Source organism: Marmota marmota, unplaced genomic scaffold, assembly GCF_001458135.2.
Source record: "Marmota marmota marmota unplaced genomic scaffold, marMar, whole genome shotgun sequence".
In the NCBI taxonomy this organism is placed as follows: domain Eukaryota; kingdom Metazoa; phylum Chordata; class Mammalia; order Rodentia; family Sciuridae; genus Marmota; species Marmota marmota.
In genome coordinates, this window is record NW_025999969.1 from 2,815,147 (window position 1) to 2,838,356 (window position 23,210).

Sequence of the window (23,210 nt, forward strand, 5' to 3'; positions counted from 1 at the left end):
AACTCTGACCCTGGTGGCAGTGGATTGGTGGCTGCTCAACCAGAAAAGATTTTCTCCTCTCCAGGTATATATGGTGGGGGTGCTGTGCAGCCTTTCAGAGCTGGACTCGGATGGATGGATCAGGTCTCAGGAGTGTGGTTTATAAATTCCCTCTTTTGCTTTTAGGTGACCTTGAACTGTTTTCTTGCAGAACAAATGGACCACATTTTTTAAAAACAGAAAACCCCAGAAAAGGGGCTGTGAATGATGGGGAGAGGCCCCACTGGCCAAGGCCCTGTAACTTGTTGCGTCTGCTCTTTCCATGACGCGCATGTGTACATGGGGGGTGACGGTGGTAGTGATGCTATTTCAGCCATATCACACCAGCAGGATGACTTCTGTCCATTTCACACCACATTTAGAATCACCAGGAGTTTAGACTGTCATCTGTAAAATATGTAGAGTTTACCAGTTTCCACAGCTGAAAATTCTTTTCTGCTAACGGGCGATGAAGGTCCCTGGTCCAGGACTGCAGCCAAGAAAAGCTTTCTGCAGAGTGCAGAGGCACCGAGGGGCACTGGGTGGCTGGACATTTGGGGAAAGACACTGCATGCATGAATGTCAAATTACCCTGAGGACTCTGAGCAATGCACAGGCAGGTGGATGGGATGGATGGATGAGGATCTGAGACCCAAAGATGTTCCTGAGGTTCCAAATGGTGATGAAAGCAGAGCTGATACCAGAACCCCATGCTTGCCATTCAGCATTCACACTTCATCCTATCCCCCTGATTTGGTTTTCAAAGCTCCCTTTAGCTAGTCTGAAATATTGTCGGTGACGGTGCTCTTTTATTTGCTCCTGTTTCCTCTTTACTCACTGACTCATTCATTTCACAACTATTTATGAAGTGTCTACTGCATCTTCAGGCATTTCCCCCTGACTCCAGTTCTGGGTCTTACTTGGGAGGAAAGAAGAATGGAGAGACAGAAAAGACTCGGAACTGTTCTGTTCCTGTTTTTGGTAGAGGAAACCCTGGTCACAGGCTTACTGTATGCATCTTCACTATATAGGTTGCATGGATGTAGAAGACTCAGTCCTTGTCGTCTGAGCTTTATCCTCCATGGAGGAAAACATACTCACATACATGTCACAAGAAAAAATATTCTAGGCTTGTCTGTTCCTGATTTGTTCTAAAGAAGATTAAACTGAAAAAGAGCCTGTTTTTGGCTGAGTGTCATGATAGACTGGAGGATGCATGAGAGCAGTTGGGAGTTGAGGCAACATTGGGCTTTTCTGCCTGTTAGGATAGAAAGACAATGAGTTTGATCTGACAAATGGGAAAGACACACAGGGACAGTTTAGAGATTCACTGTGGCTGGGAGCACATTAAGTGATGAGAAACTCTCAGGACAAGGCTGCCAAGTAAGCACTTGGAAAATGGCATTGCTTGCAAAGACTGGTAAATAGTTTTCTGTGGGATGGACTATGAAAGTACCTGTTCCTATAAAGTAAATCTCTTGTAAAGTCAAGATTGTTCACCAGATTGTTTGTGAATGAGTCCTTTGGGGGAAGCTCAGGATAGTGTGTAGTTAATTAAGCATCTGGGTTGATGCAGGATGAGTACCCAGAATCTTTTGTGCACAGAGGGCTAAAAGACACTGACCACTGGGTTACGTGCTAGTAACATGGAGGAATAGGGTTTCAAGAGAGATCTAAGTAAATGGAAGGCAGAGTGGAATGGGAGTGGTAAGAAGTACCAAGAAGAACGGGTAGTGCTCTTTGAAGCAACATGGAGGAGACTGGGTTTTGGGTGGGATTTGAAAGAGGCAAAGGGATATGACCCAAAGAGCAGCAGGAAAGGGGCACTGAGGTAAAGCAAAAACAGAAAATTAGGACAACTCATGGCAGGTTCTGGGTCTTCCCAGTAGAAGAGAAGAAGGTTGCGACAGTGCTGCAGAGGGCCTTCCAACGTCCTGCTGGCAGCATAGACATGGCAAGGAATTGTTGCAGGTGTGTCTTGATTATTATTATTATTATTATTATTGGTTTCCATTTGTTTATAACAGGAAAGATGCTGGGAAATATGTTGGGAAGTGTTCAATGCAGCTTTCCCAGGGTAGGCCTTCCCCATCAGAATGGAGAGCTAAGGAGGGTTGTGGAGAGAAAGATCTTGTTGCTGCCCTTGAAAAGAGCTACAGCTCAGGTGGTATAGGAGCTCACTGCACAGGGCACCCAGCTGGGGGACTGGATTTTAGCCCACACTCCACTGGCTCAGCCATGCAACCTGGCAGGGCTGGGTCTGCCCAGGGGAGGGGTATCTTTTTTCTAACCTATGCAGAGGCCTGGCTCCTGAGCCCTTTTTTTGAAAAGTCAGAAGCCACTGTGAAGCAAATGAAAATTTATTGAGCATCTGCTATATGGCAGGTATGTAAAGGCTCTTGAAGTCAGGACTGTCTGTGAGCCTGCATACATTTCTGCTCTTGGGTGACACTCTGACACATGCTGTAGGGTGCAGAGGAAGAAACTCGGCTTCTCAGATCATTTACAATCTGGGTCAACAACAAAACACTCAAAATGGCCAAGAAGCAGTAAAAGAAGTATAGAATCAAGTGTCAAACTATATAGAGCAGATTCCGGGTGTGAAGACAAATCTCCTCTGGGATTGAAGAGTTCAGGTGAGCTTCAGGGAGGAGGGCTGGGTTTGTGAGTAGTACATGTGTTGGTTCTAAGTTAGAGGAAACAGTTGTGAGCAAAATGCCAAGGGAGGGAATTTGGGGGCTTCTGGGTATGGGATTTTAGGCCCTGTGGCTTCCCTAACACCCTCCCAGTCACAGAAGTGCTATGATGAGTCACCCTTGTTTTTGAGAGACAGGGTAGTTTGGGATGTTTAACTGGCTCAACACTTTATATTCCCTGAGATTTCAATGTTGGCAGCCAACACTCACCCTGTTGCTCTGGGAACACATCAGCCAAGCCAGCAGCTGATGCCTGGTCTTTACTGCCAAGGCAAAGCCAAAGCTGAGACAGGTACCTGTGCCTGGAAATCTTTCAGTCCCACTATCTCTGACCAGCTGGGTGGCACTTGACTCTTTGAGCACAGCTGAGAACAGGACTACCAAGCACAAGGTAGGCTTGGTGGCTTGGGACCAAGAGAGCTGAGTTCAGGCTTTGGGGGCTCTGCTTGTCTTTGTTAGTCTCAACTTCCTTATACACAAAAGTAAAGGATTACACCAGATTGTGGGCAAGTTCCCTCCCACCTAATGATTCACGATTTCAGAGTGAGATCTTTCATTTTATCAGGCAAGACAGGTTGGGAACTGCTATTATCCAGGTCCCAACCTTAGCTTTCCTCTTGGCTTTGATTGTTAAAGTCATGTTTAAGGAGGCTTGTGAGACTGGAATAGGGACAGAATTGTTATAATTTTGTCATGAAAGCAATTTGTGGATCCAGCCCTGAGATTATAGGCAGGTTCCCCCACTTATCTTTCTAGCTCTGATACTGTGCTATGTACTGTCCAACTTTTAAGTACTGCCCCTGGGTGGGATTCCTCCATAAAGCAAGCTGGGAAAATCCCTACAATACCAGCTGATAGGCTTTTTAAAAACACACAAAAGAGACACTGTGATGTTAAGAGTAATAAATAGGTCATTTATATGGAGTTGAAAGATCTAGGTGGGTGTCTTCAAGTCCCAGTTTCCTGTTCTGTTGTACGGGTATAGTAATATCTACATCAGTGGGTGGGGTAATGATTAAATGAAGAAGCATATGTGAAAATGCTTTGTCAATTTTAGAAGTGCTATGCAAAAATGTAAAGTATTGCTATTAAAGATAATCTGTTTCCCAAAGACAATCTTTTTTTTTTTTTTTTTTTAAGCTCAGTTATCCTAGTACTTGCTCAATTGTCTGCTTCCTAAGAAGCAGCAATGCAATTCAGGTCAGCATCCCTGTCTCTGTGCTCCTAAAGATAGTAGTATCTTAACATAAAAACTTAATAAAGAAGCTGGCCGACTTCAGGACTGACTAATAAACAGACGGCAAACCTGCCCCTGCCCGGAACTCGGCAATGTCACTGAAGTTGCACACAGTGGTTTTCTTGGGAATGTTGATTGAGTTTACTTGAAAATGAAGGGGACTCTACTCATCCAAGACCCTGCATTATTGCCTATTGAGAGAAGCATGGTGGAAAGAAGGGAAGGGAGGTGTGAGGGAGGAGGGAGAAAATGGAAGAGAAAAGCTTTTGCCTTCCTGTTATATTTTGGGCAATGGACTCTATCTTTATGCTTTAATGTGCTTGTAAAGAAGCTAATTTTGGTTCACTACATTACTCCGGGTTTGTTTTCTGCTCTGCCTGGTCAGGAGACACTGCTGTGGAATTCTTCACTGTGGTCCCTGGGGGGGATGCTTTTCATGGGGAACGCTGGGAAGGACCACGGGAAGGAAAAGGTTCTAATTCCATAAATGACCACAGGCTTAAAAGCCTGCCCAACCCACAAAATTTTTTGAGAGGATCAGTCCATTTTTAGAAATACTGGCCATTTATTCTCCTGTTAACCAATTTAGGGGGGACAAAAAGTCACAGCATATAAGAAATCGAGAGAGTCCCTAAATATTCCCACTTCTCTCATCTGTTCTTCTTGTTCAGTTGCTTTCTGGAAGTAGAGATCCCAGAGCCCTCCCTTTGTTCCAAAGCCTCAAAGCCTCAGATTCCTTGTCCATGAGATGGATATCGTAACATTTATGCACAGACTTTGGCCAGGTTTAGAAGAAATATTTATAAACAGTTGGGCACAGTGTCAGTCACATAGCAGGTTCCTGATGAATGGAATTATTGTTGTTACTGCTTTACAGGAAAGTTAATATTCCCTAAAATGGCCTTCAGGGCCCTCCATGAAGTGGTCCCGGGCTACTCATCCACTCACACTTCTGATGAGCCACCAACTTCATCTTCTAAACATGGTGCACCCATCCCTCTCCCTCTTCTGCTCAGGCTGCTCCCACAGCCAGGAGAACTACCTTCCATCTCTCGTATGTTTTTTTCTACAATTTGCCTCTTAAATCCACCCCGTTGAAGTTAATTATATTTTCTCCTATGCCCCCATTGAAATTCATTTATAATTTCTTCTAGTGCCTACAACAGACTCCCTGTATTATGGTTACTTCCTACTCATTGCCCTGCCCCCTCCCTGGGATAGCCATCTGTCTTCCTTACATCACATCTTAATCATTTTCTTACCACCCTCCTACTACTGCACACAGTAGGGAGGTCAATCATATCAAACTGAACTTTAAAAAGGCAGCTAAAGGTCTCAGTTTGCCCTGAGATTCCACAATTGAGTTCAAGTTTAACCCCATGTTCAAAACTTGCAAAAAGAACTACCTATCCACTGAGCACCTACTATGTGCTAGGAATATGCAGACTTTGTGTAAAATGTCCCGGTCCTGTGAAGAGAGAATTATCGGTCTCCCATGTGAAGGGGTTGATGGCTGAGGATCTCCCAGCCAGTAAGTGGTGGAGCTGGTGCCAGAAACCAGAAGCCTTGGGGTAGTCCTTTCTTCCTCTAAGGAAGTTGCTCCCACCTGGGCTTGCCTTAATTTTCCTTCTATGGCACTTGTGAACAAATTGAACCATATTATACAAAACTGGCTTATGGTTGCCTGGCTGTATTTTTTGATATTTTTGTTTTGATCCTACAACTGGATTTTATTATTACTTGTAGAGCAATATAATAATAAAATAGGAGCTGGGGTTGTAGCTCAGTGGTAGATTGCCTGCCTAGCTTGTGTGGAGCACTGGGTTCGATCCTTAGCACCATATAAAAATAAGTAAATAAAATAAAGTTATATAATAATAATAATAATAAATAACCATTTATTAAGCACTTATGTATTTAGCAATGTGCACACACGCACACACACACCACAAAGAAGATATATTACAGTAATCCCATTCTTCAGAGAGCAACTGGTAGGTACCAGCAGGGGAGTACTACTGAAGGAAGGAGGACTCAGAGCTGAGATTATTCTAATCACCAACATACCAGTCCAATTGCAGTCCTCAGTGCTTGTTAAATGAATTATGAGGCCTCTTTCATGGTTGACCTGTGTTCTTAACCCTCAGTTGTGGATTCATATACATTCTGTGAAATGATAGGTGGTTATTTCCACCTTCTCCCACTAGGGAAGGAAATGGGAGAAAAAGAAAAGTGTAACTCTCTACCAAAGACAGAGGACATCTCAGGAGAAGACGCTGCAGCCCAAGTGGAGGTCGTCCTCCCTCCTCTTGGGGGCGTGGTTCCTCACACGCCCTGGTCACTCTCCTGCATGCTTGTTAAAAGGCATATTCCTCCAGAGGCAGTTGTATGCCTGTTCCCTGCTACTCAGGAGGCTGAGGCCCAACGACTAGAAGCTTGAGGCCAACCTGAGCAACTTAGGAGACTCTGTCTCAAAATAAAAAATAAAAAGGACTGGGTATCAGGAGACTAAGACAGAGTTCAAAGCCAGCCTCAGAACTTAGTGAGGCCCTAAGAAACTTAGCAAGACCTTGTCTCAAAATAAAAAATTAAAAGGGCTGGGGATGTGTTTCAGTGGTTAAGCGCCCCTGGGTTCAATACATGGTACAAAAAGGTGGGGCGGGGGGAGGACTGAGAATGTGGCTCAGAAGTAGAGTGCCTCTGGAAGCCTGAGTACCTGAGCCTGGGCTGAGAATATGCTTGGGTGTCTCTTTCAACCTCTGTACTGCTCCAAAGAAACCAGCTTTGTTTCTCTAAGTATCAGCATCTATTAACAAAAAGCCACATAAACTCTAGTTTTATTGCTTAGAAGTGTGGCCCCTTGAATGGAGACTACTGTGTAGTTCTGGATATTTTATGTTTATTTTATGACGGCAAAAAAAAAAAAATAAAGTTGAATCCACCGTATAGCTTTATTGGCTTCCTACTGTTTTCCTCTGCAAATGTCTGGCGTTAGAGCTACATTGTCAGTTCCCCTTCTGAGCATGGTTTAAGAGAGTATATTCTGATTTTTCAAACAATAGTTTCATAAATAGAATTTCAGAATAAAACATGTTCCTAAGTAGGGAACTGTATGTGTTTTAAGTTTTTGGTAGTAATTTGCGTCTGAGAAAAAGATTTTTACAATTGGCCCTGCAAGGATGTGGACGGGGGGACTCTGGGTTTTCCTGAACTGCCTTCTCACAGATCGCTGGCTAGCTTCATAGCTTACTTGATTCTGCAAATTGTTTCTAGATGTTTCTGGGAGTTTAGCCAATTTGGGATATCAAAATTAAAGGTGTAGAAAATGGACTTTCTTTCTCATTTGTATGTTTATTTAACAAGTACTTCTCGGGCACTTCACATGCACCTGATGCTGTTAGACACTGGGGATTCAGACAGGGGTGTTGTTTTCTGTCCTGGAGGGGCTTATAGCTTTGTAGGTGAAACACAAATTATAGACTACACAGGGAAGAAGGTGCTGGTAAGAGAGATGCTGTGGGTAATGATCTAAGGCAGAGAGAGTCAAGCAGTCTGTGGAGGAAGGATGGGAGAGAAATCCTGAGCACTTGCCAGGAGATCTTTTCATATTTACTGGGAGAGATATTCACAACTGTGACCTCTATTTCTTTGAATGACCCCAAACTCTGCTGGACTAGGGATGCATACCAGTAGATATGCCCTCAGTATTAATGGCAATAGCAAAATTTCCTTTCTCTGGGCTAGAGTGAAAGGTGGGGCTGGAGGCTGGGAATAAACTCAAGATGCTAAAAAGAAGGTGGAAGTTAGGGAATATCCTGCATCCTATGCCTCTATAGGAGCTGAGAGTTCCATTTATTTCTCAGAGAGACCCTAAACCTGCTTCCCTGCCACTTCCTCTTGTTGGTTCTGGTTTCATCCACTGGCATCCCTAAGAATACATCAAATCCCTTTTTTATAAGACATCTCTGTGGATGCTTCAAGCAGTTTCTGTGTTCTTTCCCCTCCTCTTCCCTCCCCTCTCCTGGAGCATTCACTTGTGTTATTCTGGGATGCATTCAATACACATTTATTTAGCAAATATTCTTTATATGCTTACTTTTTCCCAGGTACTCTGCTAGGTGCTGGGGGAATGGAAATGAAGAAAGGGCTCTGTGTTTACGTGGGAGGACTGGCATGTGGACAGATGGCGACACTGTGGCCTCATAGGTGATCTGGGAGAGACAGATGCAGGCATCCAGCTGGTGCGAGGAGGTGCTTCGCAGAGCAGATGTTGATGTCTTATCTGTGTCCCAAGGGCTAGTCAGTGTCCGCCACTTGCCCTTCTGTGACATGACAGGACCTATTGACAACTGCAGAGGGAGATAGCCCCAGGGCCTTACCCACCGGGGTGCTAGAAATGATGGCTCTTGTCTCTTCCTGATTCTGCATTCAGTGGTATCTATTAGTAGTTTCAAATCAGCAACAGCAGGAGTGTTTAAACCATGGCAATATGCAAATGCCATAGATCAGGGGTCCCCTTCCCCAACCTTGCCAGGTTGTTAAATATTTGCCAGTACACATCAGACCTGCTGTACCATTTTATCCTCATACCATGTTAGAAACTCACTCTGGGACAAAAAGGAGACATAACTTCTTGTTCTAACATGTGGATGATTTGCCTAGTCTTTCTGTCCCTAACTCCAGAAAGCTCCTGAGTAAACACTCCCTGAGGACTCTTAGGTTGACTCTGTCCTTCCCTGGATCCCTCAACTGAAGCCTTACAAATCCTCTAGGAGTGAGGGGTTGTAGCACTTTGCAGAGAAGCACACAGCTCTGGTTTTAGCTGGTGCATTTTCCCAAGGGTGATAAAGGCACAGGTAGGGACACCCAGGTCTTCTCAAACATTTCCCCCAGAAATGTTGCTGAAATACACCACTGTATTGAAGCTTGAAATACATCACTGCATGCTTTATTTCTTCACTGTTCCATGTTTGATCATTACAACTAATAGAAATTTTAGCTTCAACTCCTTGACTTTTCATGATTCTGTAATATAGTAACAGGCAGCAGAAATATGCTACTTATCCTCTTGCTTTTGGGTAGTGAATGGAGATGGAGAAGAGTCCCTGTAATTGAACTCTTAAAGCTGAGCTGCTGACAATACAAAACCTCACTGGCCTAGTTTGTTCTAAATGACTGTTGGCTTCTTGTATTTGAAAAGAATTAAACTCAAAATGTAAACACACAGAGACCATCTTCTGCAGCCTGGGTACTGGGGTTACCTCCCCTCTAGCTTTAAAAACATGGAGGAGTAGCAACTTGGCCAATTTGCCATCAATTCACAAAGTCAGCATTGGCTTATTTTTTTAGATTCTTCTTGCTTGTTTTTTTTTTTTCTGTTCCCTTCTGCAGACAATTACTTTTTTAAAATTTGTTTCAGTTAGTTATACATGATAGCTGGATGCATTTCAACTCATTGTATACAAATGGAACACAACTTTTCATTTCTCTGGTTATACATGATGCAGAGCCACACCATTCATGCAATCGTACATGTACATAGAGTAATGATGTCTGTCTCATTCCACCTCTTTCCCACCTCCATACTCCCTCCCCTCCCCTCACTCCCCTCTGCTCAATCCAAAGTTCCTTCATTCTTTCCTCCTCCCTCCACCCCATTATGGATAAGCATCCACATATCAGTGAAAACATTTGGCCTTTGGTTTTGGGGGATTGGCTTATTTCACTTACCATGATATTCTCCAACTCCATCTATTTTCCTGCAAATGCCATAATTTCATTATTCTTTAAGGCTGAGTAACATTCCATTGTGTATATATACCACAGTTTCTTTATCCATTCATCTATTGAAGAGCATCTATGTTGGTTCCACAGTTTACCTATGGTGAATTGAACTGCTATAAACATTGACATAGGCAAGCTTTGTCTCAGGATTCAAACCAAAGACTCAGGGCTCTAAAACCAGGCTCTTTCCACTGTGCCAAGCCATTCCAGACAGGCCTCCTTGAGGTCCATTTTCTTTTACTCTCCCATTGTTGACCACTTGGGGGATTCCTTTATATATAGGTTGCCACATTTTTTTTCTTTTCCATTGTCCCTGCTTATCATTTATCTTTAGGCTTGTCCCTGACATTTGCCCATCATTCTGACTTTTTCTCTCCAAATAACAATAATTATCTGGGGTTGTCTTTGACCTCTTCTGCAAGGGACAAACCTGATTATGTTTCCTTCTGATGGAGCTGCTTCCCGCTCCTTTCCAAACCAGCAGAGAAAAGGCTTATGTGTAGCAGGCATCCCTGGAGGGTAAGGGGAAAATAAGAAGTGGTGGATTTAGGTGTTTTTCATGGGGGTTGAGATCTCTTGGCAGAAAACCTAGAAGTATGTCTAAACCCAGCCACAATCCTGGCCTCCAAAAAACTTTCCCCCCAAAATATTCAAATTTGAGGGATGAACAAAAATTGGTTTGGTCTAGTTCATCTAGGACCCAGGGGAATAGGACTTATTAAGTCCTATTAGCTTCAGACAAGCTCAGTCTAGTTTTGTCCCCATCAAATTGGATTCTATACTATAAATTGGAAAATTTGAAAAGAGTACTTCAAACTCCACATGTCCCAGACTCAATCTGCCACAAATTAGTTTCTCCACTCTGTTTTTTTCCTTAGAAAATATTTCACTCTGTAAAGCCATCCAAGCTGGAAACTTCAGGGATCAGCTAAAACTTCTTCTCTCCTCTTCTCCTGGTGCCCTTCCACCTTCCATCCTTCAGCAATGATAATTCACTTTGCTTCCTTTCTGATTTCCAAATCTGCTGCAAGAAAGGGAGATTCCTAATTGCTCTCCTTCCTTCCTGTCAGTACAGTAGCAGTCCCAGCCTATGTCTAACCTGCAGCTAGAGCTTCCCAAAGCAGTTCTCATCACATCAGTTTCCTATGATTTTATGTTTATAATCTCCCCAGTACTTTTATTATAAAATCCAAACCTCCTTGTTCAACCTATAGGACCTTTTGTGATTTGGCCTCCCTCTTAACCTTATTCAGACTCATTTCTCACCTCTCCCCACGCCTCCCTAAACTCCACACATTCTGAACCACTGCCTTTGGAACTTTAAGTAGTTATCAGTCTTTCTGACTTTCCTAAAAATTTGTATTTTTATCCCCCACTTGAGATGTCTCAAATCACATGGTTGGCACATTGCAAAATCTGATTTAAAGACAATTCTCCCTGGTTCTGAGGGCCAGGGTCTTTCCAAAAGACTAGGGGAGCCTAGTAAACTTTGTAGAGTTGGCCAGGTATGCAGTGAGGAGAGGGGAGACTGAATCACTTTGATTCAGAAAGCCCTGACATCATCTTGCTGTAGCTCTGTCTTTTCTTTCTGACCTATGTGATTTTGCAGATGCGAGGGGTGACTGAGCCCCAAGATTAATAATCACTGCAAAACTAACTATGGCCTGGGGGAGGGCACACTATTTATCATGTGAACTGTGCTCGGATCCCATTGCTTGAGCTTAATCAGACTAATGAACCAGCTGGCTTCCTTTCTAAAATGATTTCTGCTGTTTTCATTACTGAATAACAGCACAGCAGGATTTGAAAGGAAGAGAGAAGAAAATTCGGCTGGGAAGGAAGGACATCCTCCAAGTTAGCCAGCTGACGAGTTGGCTGTGCTGGTGGGTGTGGGGCAGAGTGGCTGGGGTGTGGAGGAGGAGCTGTGTGGAACCTCAGGGGTGTCTAGTCAAGGCCTGCTGCAAGGCAAATGTTCCCAAGGGAGGGAGGAGGTTTTATAGTGTAGATAAAAACAGTTCTGGGTGACCTCCAGGCCAGTGCTTTCAGAGGAAAATAGCCGGGGTGATAAAGGAACTTGAACCCAATAATACATTCATTCATCTAACATTTATTGATACCACGTCATGCCATGGTCTATTCTAAGCCCTGAAAATATAAGGGTGAATCCCAAATGGGCTCTGCCTTGAATAATTTTAAATTAAAGGCATTTTTTTCAAGTTTTTTTTTTTTTAACCACAGAATCTTTAATTCAAACTAAGTCTTACAGATAAACCCAATAGTAAAGCAAGGCAAAGCTCTATGTGGCCCTTGATCTGGCTCCTCTGAGCACCACAGCTGCACAGAGATGAGTGGACCCTGCTGGGAGCAGGGATGATGAAGGGGAAAGGACCTAAGGACTGTCTTCAAAGATTTGGGGTCCTGGGAAAGAAAGTCTGACCTATCCATTGTGGTCCAAATAGCAGGAAATACCCCAAACCTCTGAATCACCAACTTGTGGAAAAACTAGAGAAACAAATGGATCGTGAGCAACTGGACCCAGGGATTGGATGTGATAAGGCCTTGGTCTCTCCCAATCTCTCTCCTCTCCTTCTCTCTCACCTCTAAAACCCAATTTTATCCCTGCTTCTTTCTGAACTTCTGCCTCATCCTCTCACATTTCAGACTGATTTTCTCTAGGTGGCAGAAAACAATGAAATTTAGCTTTGCTTCCAACTTTTAAAATCCCGGGAAAGGATTTTGATTGGCCTCACTTGAGTCAGATTCCCATCCTTGGACCAATCAGCAATGGCCTAGGTGAGGGATGCAATCGTAGGTCCTCCTGGATCTATGGGGTTGGAACACAAAGATAAGTTCCACTGAACTCCCTTAAGGGAGCCAAGGACTGGAACCAGGAACAACAGGCTAAAATTCAGAGGGAGAAACATTTTGGCTCAACATAAGAAACCAAGTCCTAATTATCAGAGATGATAAAGATAAAAGGAGCTGCTTCAGCAAGTAGTGAATCCCCTAGGTGGTGGTGAGGCCCTTTGATTGGTAGTGCTGTACCGGAAACCCCAACATCAAGAGTTTGAATGGAGTTTGAACTCGATTACAACAGAAGTTAATTATTCTCTAATCCTGTTTCTTATATCAAGTTGTACAATATGAAAATGCTTTTCCTCCTGTTTCTAAACAGAATTCAATACATTTCTTTCTTTCTTTTTTTTTTTTGTGGTACTGAGGATTGAACCCATGGGTGCTCTACCACTGAGCATTAGCTACATTCCTTGCCCTTTTTATTTTATTGCTGAGTTGCCCAGGCTGCAGAATTTAATACATCTATCACATGATTTCTTAATATTTTATTCAAAGCAAGCTGAGCTTCCCATTTATTTGAGGAAAATTTTTTGGAAAAAAAAATTTCCTGGTACTGGGGATTGAACCCAGGGGTGCTCTACCTCTGAGCTCTATCTCCAGCTCTTTTTATTTTGTTTTATTCTATTTTATTTTTTAGACAGGGTCTCACTAAGTTGCCAGTGCTGGGCTCAAATTTTCTATCTACCTCAGCCTCCCAAGAAACCGGGATTACAGACATGTGCTACTGTGCCTGGCTAGAATTTGTTTTGGGATGTACAAAAAGCATGATCTGCTTGGGGAATGCCCATGTTTGTCGGAACTTCATGTTAGGCTGAGTCTTTCCTTGTTTGTTGTAATGATCATAATGATGGCTAGTAAATGTTATAGCACTAATTTCATCCTTATCTTGAGTTTAATCTTTGCATGAACTCCTTAGAATAAGTCTTAGCACATTTTACACATGAGCAAATGAAGAGCCAGAGAGATTAGGTCATTTGATCAAGGTTACTCAGCTAACAAGTGGTGGAGCTGAGATTTGAACCTATAAAGCCTTGTTATTGACCACTGTCTTATATTGCCTCTCAAATCCAGCCTCCAAGGTCAACCCTGTTTCTGGTTTTTGTTTTTAGGCCAGAGTTACCGCCTGTTTGACATTTTACTGACACTTGAAATTCTGGTCTTAGCATGATTAAAGTTTTGGAGGGAGAATGAATGAGCACGAGAGATGTTGAGGTGGAGCTGGGAATAGACTAGGAACAAAAGACTAAAATTCATTCCTCTACTCATTCCACAAATACTTGCTAAGACTCTAGAAATATGTCAGAGTAACTGTTTGTCTACCTCCACTTCAAGGAGTGTATCTACCTGACACCTTGCTTCAGTGAGTGACCATGAACATGTGAGTGGCCATGTATTACACCATAAACCAGCCCCCACACTGACACTCCTAATTAGCCCATCCTTGCCACCTGATATAGGTCAGTTAACCAATCCAGAGCTTGGCTAGGGGCTCTAACATGGGCTTGCCTTGAAAAGATGAGTTTGGGAAAAAGGATTCTCTAGCCCTGAAGACCTGATCCAGGAATCACAGGAAGCTTTGGGGAAGAGAGAAAAACAGATTTGGGTGCTGGAATGGCCATTGTGGATGGAATGACTGTATGTCCTAGTTTGCCCTGAAGAATCCCAATTTATCTCAGCATAATTGTGAATAGGGCCTCATTTCATTCTCATAAGTATCCTGACTTGGATGAAAAAAATTCAATCACCCTAATTACGGACCATAATGGGATGTGGAGTGAGAGAAGGAAAGGAGGAGAGAGAGAAGACCAGAGCCAGGCCTTGAAGAGCAAGATGGATCAGGCTGAGAGTTTTGATCTTTACACTGAATGCAGTCCCCACAATAATACCATGTTGTAATAGAAAAGTGCATTTCAAGCATGAGAGGCAAAGATCAGATCTTTTGCTTTTAGAAAGGTCACTCTGATAAAGTGTAGGTGGCAGGTCAGGGATGGACTGAAGTAGAGACAAGGAGATCAGCTGGGAGGTTGATTGAACAATCCAGATAAGAGACAGGGCAGCCCAAATTAAACCAGGTGACTGTATCGATGAGAAAAGCAGAGGTATGTTCAAAGAATATCCAGGAGGAAGATTTGAAAGTGTTTCTGATTAAATTGGGGGATGAGGAAGCAAAAGGTGTTAAGGAGAGCTCAAGCTTTTTGTTTGAGCAGCTAGTAAATAATGCCACCTTCTACCAACAGGTTGTTGCTGGTGGCAAGATGGTGGTGAGTGTCATTGTGAACATATTGGTTTTGAAGGCCATTGTATTAGTCAGGGTTCTCCAGAGAAACAGAGCCTGTAGGATAGAAATATGATATAAGGTAGGTTTATAGAGGGATTTATTAGAGGAATTGGCTCATGCCTTTATGGAGGCTGAGAAGTCTCATGATCTGTCATCTGTGAGCTGGAGAACCAGGAAAGCCAGTGGTATAATTCAGACTGAAATCAAAGGCCCAAGAACCAGAATCTCTGGTGTCCAGAGGAACAGACAATGGGTGCTCCAACTCAAGACCAGAAGAGAGAGAATTCTTCCTTCCTTCCTCCCTCCAATTTTTTTTTTTTAACTTTTTTCCAGTTCAGGTTGTCTGTGGATTGGATGATGCCCACCCACATCCCTGAGGGTGGATCTTCTTTACTCATTCTACTGATTCAAATGCTAATCTCTTTTGGAAACGCCCTCATAGACACACCCAGCAATAATACTTTACCAGCTATCTGGGCATCCCTTATTTCAGTCAAGTTGACACATAAAATTAACCGTCACAGCCATCAAAGTGGCAACTAAATGATTAGGGCTTAATTAGGGAGACAATTCTGGGCTGGAGATGCAGAGTGGGGAGTGGTTGCGAGGCAGGTAGCTTCATTCATGGGGATGGAAGGATCACACAGAAAAGACGAGTAGGGTGAGAAGGAGGAGGGTGGGAGAGATCATAGGTGAGGTGACATTCCCAGCTGTCTCTATTCCACGTCGCATCCTAGCCACATTCCTTCTTGTCATTCTCCACCACAGCTGCAATCTGCTTGTGTCTGGCACCCTTGTAATCACCTATCCCTATCACAGTGCATTCACACAGCATGTGTTACTATATTTCTGGTACAGAATGATGAAAATATTTTAAAGACCCATGATATTGGCCACAGAGAGTTCAGTGGTGACCTTGGGAGAATTTTTTTTTTCATGGACTGTTGCAATGGTACATGGCTTAGAGGATGGGGGGGGGTGGGACAAACCAACCAGTAACTCAAACTGCAATATGGACTACTTTGGTTTCTTTTGATTCACCTTCTCTCTCTTCACCCATATTTATTACTTTGAATTTTTCTTGAAAGAAAGGGTTAAGAAACTTAGTCTTTTGGAAGAGGTCACTATAGAGCTGAGAAAAGCAGATATCTAGAGAATCAGAATGGCTGTTGACCTGTTTTAGTTTTCCCTTTAAGTCTGATCCTCCCCCACCCAAAACCCTGTACTGTTTTTAATTCCATTTCTGCACTTAGGAAGGATACCATTCAGATAGCTCAGAAATAAGAGGAGGAACTTTGGAATTTGCAGTCAAATCAACCGCAGGCCAATATATAGCTCCACTATTTACTTACATAACGGCTTTGTAAACTTCATAGACTCTCAAAATCTCTGAATCTTGATTTACTCATCAGAAACCTGGGGCCAATAATGACTACCTTTCAGTTTGCACAGCTCATCTGTGGGTGGCAGAAACTGAAGCTCAAGGAGCTGAACTTGAACTGAACTTCAATGTTACATGCCCAAGTCCCTTGGCTACCGAGGGATGGAGCTGAGACTCCCACCCAGGTCTCACCACTTTTGACGCTTTTGTACTTTCTAGGGCACTCCACTGTCCAGCACCCAGATGACTTAGAGGTGCCCTCAACTCCTTTTTGGAATGAAGCAAGGCATAAACAAACAGAGAAATGTCCAGATCAAAAGTGTGCAGAGCCCCAACTTTTTTGCCCTACTCCCCTGAGACTTTAGGAGATTTCCCTGCTATTATTGAGGTTTTTCATCTGTAAAAGGTGGAAATGATTGCTGCACAGGCTAATTGTGAAGGTCAAAAGAGTTAAACCGATGTGTTCCCACAGTAGATGCTAACTAAATGGCAACTGAGGCTGATTCTTGGGGCTTGGGGCTCGTTCGGATAACAAACTTTGTTGATAATGACAGTGACGGTGGTAGTGGAGGAGGTTGGAGGCAGCCATAGTAAGAACAGCATTAGCTAACGTTTGTAAAACCCAGAAACAACTCATTTAAATAGTCTCATTTAAATTCACAATTCTCTTAAACAGATGTTGTTATTTATTCTTATCTTACAGATTAAGATAGTAAGGCAAAAAGAAAGAGGATAAGTAACTTCCACCAAACCCTGTGCCTAGCAAGTGGATCAAGTTCAGGGCTCAGGGTATTAGTGAAGTTTCCACCTCCAGTGGATGAACCCCAGGGTTTGTCCTCATTTATTCCCTCTGCAGGGTCTGTGAGCTAAAAAGGAAGTAGGAAGGCCTCTTACAGGATGCAGCATGGCCCCTGAATAGGCAGAGCCAGTTGGCTCCCTGGCTATAATTTCAGGAGCTGACCCTGGGCTTGCTTTCGAGGATAATGCTAGCAGCTGGAACAGAGAGAAGGTCATTGTCACAAAGTCATTGTCTAGTTCCCACAAGAAGATCCTGCCAACCTGGCTGAGGTCAGTGGGATGGAGAGGGAGAGCCATGGGCAGAGGGCTGGAGACACTCTCCCACAGAGTCAGGAGGAAGAGAGGCAGGGCAAGGAAACCTGCTGAGTGGAGCTTGCTCATCTCTGTACAGAAGTCTGCTGTGGAGGCACCATCCAGCAGCATTGCTGGGAGGAGGCTGGGAAGCATTCAGGCCTCATGAGCACAGTTCTGAGGTTCTGGGGTCTCTGATCTCGCTCTCTGCTTGTCTTGTCCTCTGCCCCCAAAGTAGGATTGGCATGTGTGTGTGTGTGCGTTTGTGTGTGTGTGTGTGTGTGGTGTCCCTATACTTCAGAGGCCGACGAGATGAAGGACTTACCCTCCAGACCCACCAGGGACTCAGCCCCAGGACTGTCCGCTCACTCTTCCTGAAGCTGCTCTGGAGTCCTCTCCCCCAGATTTTTGGCAAAGCTGCTGAGCTTCTGATTCAGTGACATTTTACAGGATCACTGTGTTCTTTCTTCAGAGCCACACAAGATAGAACTGGGAACAGGAAGCCCACTGTCTCAGAGGATTGCATCAAGAACAGTGCTCCCCCAGCAACTGGAGGCTGCAGGGTCTCAGAGCAGAGGGGGGAGGGAGGAGGGAACCAGCACCCCTTGTGTTCCAGGCCTGGCATCAGATAATCTTACAAGTAGTCTTTTCTTTTAATCTTATCACTAATGCTAGAAAGTGGCCTAAATTATCCCAATTTACAGGTAGAGAAAACTGAGGCTCAGGGACATGAAGTGAGTAAGGGCTGTTCAGTGAGTAAGTGGCCTAAAAGATCTTTAATACCAGTCTTTTCTAATTCCCTATGATGACTCTTTATTTCATGTGGCCAATCTTTGCTACAAACCAGAATTTCTGAGACACATTACTGGATTATAAGGTAATGCCAAATGGTGTGAACTTAGAAGGTATTACATGTGCACAGTGGGTCATTGTGCTTTATAGCCTACAGACTGAAGTCTAAGATTTGTTCAGAAATTCTAGTAGAAAGACAGACAAATACCAGGCTGAACTGGCCACCTCTATGCATTCACACACACCTCATATATGCACACACACACACCTACAAAGAATCTTGGAACTGAAAGAGAATCCCTAAATCATTTAATCTGAATCCCTGATATAGATTAAAGTTACAAGCCTGTGCTTGGAACATAGAGATTGTATAGATTTTTACAAAAGGAGAAGTTGTCATAAGAGGTAGAAAAGTGAGATATAACCTCAAAGATACACAGGCTTATACCATAAGCATCCAGAATACGCGGTGGATGTGGTTGTGGTAGAGGGGGTGAGGTGTTGGTAACAGTAGTGGTATTAGTAGTAGCAGTGGTGATGGAGGTGGTGTTGGAGATGGAGATTATAATGATCTTAGTAGTGGGGAAGGTGATGGCCAAATGGTAACAGTGGAGGTGGTAGTAGTGGTGTTGGTGGTAGTAGAAGGTGATGGTGACAATGGCAGTAGAGGCAGTGAGAGTGGTGGTAGAGGCAAGATTAGTGGAGGAGAGGTTGGTGGAAGTGGTGGCAGTGGTTGAAGATGAAAGTGGAGGTGGTGGGTAGGGTGGGGATAGTGGTGGTGGTTAGAGAGGGAGGGGGAGGTGATCCTAAGGAAGGAAGTGGGGATAAATTTAGAACTGGTGGTGGCAATGGTCTTGGAGGGAATGTTTCACTGTCTAAGGTTTGGTGCAAGTTGGACTCCCTAACGCTGGAGGAGCCAGTGCACACAGGGAAAGCCCCAGCATCCATATTGGTGGGCAGTAAGTTCTTCTCAGAACATCAAACACTTGCCTAAACTGCTTCAGGGTAGCTCATCCCTGAGAGGAGAACAAAAAACTCCATAGTTCTCTCCTGGCCCATCCAGGTCAGGATGCTTCTTGGAATCTTGCCAGACACAGCCAATATCCTCCATTCCCAAATGGCCAGACCATAGCACCCTGAGGCATGGCAGAGTTTTCCAAGCCTCTGTGGAGATGCTTATGATGGAAACATATTCAGGTCCACACAAGCTTACACATTTTCTCTAATAGGCACATATGTGCTCACACACTTCATACGTTTGGACAAACTTACACACACAATCATGTGCACACACATACACACAAACATATATGCATGTGAGCCCACCCTTGTACAGAGTTTCTGCAAAAGCTCATGCTATTTGTCTTTAAAAGTCAGTAGAGAGAGGATGGAGAGTGGCTTAGTGTGCCGCATGTCCACCTCCACCATCCTGATCCAGGGTGGTTACAAGTGCTGGCAGCTCTGCCACTGACTCAGCTGCTGAGACATCACCAGAGAAGACAGGCAATATGTTGTTTGCCTCTGTGAAGTGAGAGTGTGCCAGATGAAGTCACAAAGATTGGCCTTGATGCAGCCGTGGCTGGGCCCCCAGCTGACTCCAGGCTTGCCTTCTGTTTAGTTCCATTGCCCTCTCACCTGTCAGGAATGATATTTGGGGTGCTTGATGAAGGAAACTCCCATTCTGTGTTATCTATATTAACTGGTGTGACTCACCCGCTTCCTTGGCAGGCGGCTATGTGCAAGGCTGGTTTTGTGTAGCCAGCACCCATAATGATACCTGCTGTTTATTAGGCTCCACAATATTCCTTCTCCACTGCATGCACCCCTCCAGCCATCACCCCAAATGCTCCAAGAAATACCACCCAAACCATAGACTTATTAAAGGACCTGCCTTTAACAGAGTCCCTTATTTCCTACCAGGGTGGGGAATAAAAATCTCTAGGGCAAGGAGGAGGAAGAGCATGCAGATGTCATTCCTTCTTTGGTGTCTGGTTTGGGGAGGTGTTAAAAAAAAAAGTGCCTTCAATGAAGGGCCCAAGGGCTGAGTGATACAGAGTGGAAACTCTTCAGTTTTTTTCTGGGCCACATTAACTGCGGTGCAGGGAAAGAGCCAGCCTAAGGCTCAGACAGCCTCATGGAATACAGGGCCCAACTCAGCATTTTTAGATCACACATAGAACAAAGGCCATAGGCCATGAGGACAGCCACCAGACAAAGTGTTCACCTGCATGAGTGTGCACAGACACTGGCATAATTTGGTTCCTGGCAGTTCTCCAGACTCAATTTTAAGGGCTTCTTTTATACCCTGGTTGTCTCCACTAGGACAGGATATGCCCATGGTACCTACAGCCCCTTGAAACTCTGGACAGTAACCAGAGTTTTGCCATGCACAATACCAAGTCATCTGTGGACACAAGGCTTAGGTATATATAGCTGCCTACGAGGTCCCTGCCACCCTGACTGGACCAGCCTATTTATTAGGAGACAAACCCCAATTCTAGCCAACTACAGAAACAAAGGCTAGTTTGAAGGAAATTGCCATTTTAAAAAATTTATTCTAATTTGTCATACAGGGTGGCAGAATGCAATTAATTTTTTTTTATTGATTTTTATCAATTCATTTCATATTACACATATAAAGCACAATTTTTCAAGACACTGATTGTACACAAAGTATTTTCACACCATTCGTGTCTTATACATGTACTTAGGTCAAGATGTCCAACTCATTCCACCATCATTCTTACCTCCTTGCCCCCTCCTTACCCCTCCCTCCCCTTTGCCCTATCTAAAGTTCCTCCATTCCTCCCATGCTCCCTTCCCCAAGCGTCATTATGAGTCAAGATCCTTATATCAAAGAAAACATTCAGCCTTTGGTTCTTTGGGATTAGCTTGCTTCACTTAGCATTATATTCTCCAGCTTCATTGATTTACTGGCAAATGCCATGATTTTATTCTCTTTTAATGCTGACTAATGTTCCATTGTGTATATATATACCAAAGTTTCTCTATCCATTCATCAACTGAAGGGCATCTGGGTTGTTTCCACAATTTAGCTATTGTGAATTGTGCTGCTATAAACATTGATGTGGCTGTGTCCCTGTAGTATGCTGTTTTTTAAGTCCTTTGGGTATAAACTGAGGAGTGGGATAGCTGGGTCAAATGGTGGTTCTATTCCAAGTTTTCCAAGGAATCTCCATACTGCTTTCCAGATTGGCTGCACCGATTTTCAGTCTCACCAGCAAGTGAGAGTGCTTTTTTCCCCACATCCTCACCAACACTTATTGTTGTTTGTACTCTTGTTAGCTGCCATTCTGACTGGAGTGAGATGAAATCTTAAAGCAGTTTTGATTTGCATTTCTCTAATTGCTAGAGATGTTGAAGATTTTTTCATATGTTTGTTGATTGATTGTATATCCTCTTCTGAGAAGTGTCTGTTCAGTTCCTTGGCCCATTTATTGACTGGGTTATTTGTTTTTTTGGTTTTAAGGTTTTTGAGTGCTTTATATATCCTAGAGATTAGTGCTCTATCTGATGTGCTTGTGATAAAGATTTGCTCCTATTCTGTAGGTTCTCTCTTCACCTCACTGATTGTTTCTTTTGCTGAGAAGAAGCTTTTTAGTTTGAATCCATCCCATTTATTGATTCTTGGTTTTAATTCTTGTGCTACAGGAGTTTTATTAAGAAAGTTTGGGCCTAATCCTACATGATGGAGATTTGGGCCTACTTTTTCTTCCATTAGTGCAGGTCTTTGGTTTAATTCTTAGGTTCTTGATCCATTCTGAGTTGAGTTTTGTAAATGGTGAGAGATAGAAGTTTAATTTCATTTTGTTACATGTGGATTTCCAGTTTTCCCAGCGCCATTTGCTGAAGAGACTATTTTTTTCTCCAATGTACATTTTTGGTGGCTTTGTCTATTATAAGATAACTGAAGTTATGTGGGTTAGACTCTGCATCCTCTATTCTGTACCATTGGTCTATAGGTCTATTTTGGTGCCATTTTATTTGCTAAAATAATACCTAGACTCTGTCGATTGCCTATAAAACTTCTCAACTGAAACCTGATTTTCTCAGGCATCCACCCATTACCAACTTGATGCATTCTACTGGCATCCGTTACTGGTTGAGGTTTGGGAATGTGGAAGGTGTTTTATTAAGACTAAGGAATTATAGTCCATGGTGAAGAAAGCATCGTGCTGCTTGATTTGCATAAAACACCTATATCCCTGATTTCTTTATTAAAACCAAAGGGAGAACCAGCTTAGAGATGAAGCTTTACTGAGGGCAGCTGAGTGGAATGTCAGTCTGTGTATTTGATGCCGTCACTGATACATGGCCTACATCAAGCCTGGAGCCTGCTGTCCTTTGACCTCCATCTATGTCAGATGATACATTTCCTCACTCTTTGAGTTAGTTTCATTCAATATTTCCCAGCCAAGGATCCCAAGTGGGGTGCTCTACAAGACTAGCCACGGAACAAGCCTCTCCACGTGGAGCAGGGCAGAAAGCAACCCAGCCCCACTCTTGTTTCCAGAGATTCACCTTCAATAGTGACCTCACAGGGCACTACCCTTCCTAAATGTCCTGACCCTCCTCCCTTCAAAGCTGTCCTGGAGAGTAGAGGGCACCTTGGGGTATTTAAACAACCCTTAGCTCAGGGATCAGGGATAGCAATGGGGAAATCATGAGAGAGAATCATTTGCAGCTGGGCAAACTGGTTCTCAATATATAACTTGGTCTTCAGATGGAAACTCTGGTTTTCATGCAGGCTGCATATAGGGGGCTCCACCTGGCATCCAAGAGCCATGTCTTAGAAATCCATGTTCTTTGACATGTGTGTGGGGGGTAAGGGAGAGAAGGAGAGTCCTCCCTCCCACCTTCTTTGTTTCCTGTCTCAGGTCCTCTCTTTATGACAATCAACTCAGGAAAGGCCACATCACCAAAGAGAAGATGAGGCTGTACTTTGGCCAACGTAGCTGTAATGTCAATTTATTGAATAACAAATGAGAAGGCAACTTAGTGCAGTCATACCAGTGCTAATTCAAACGCCAGAAATAGACTACAATGGGGATAAGAGGA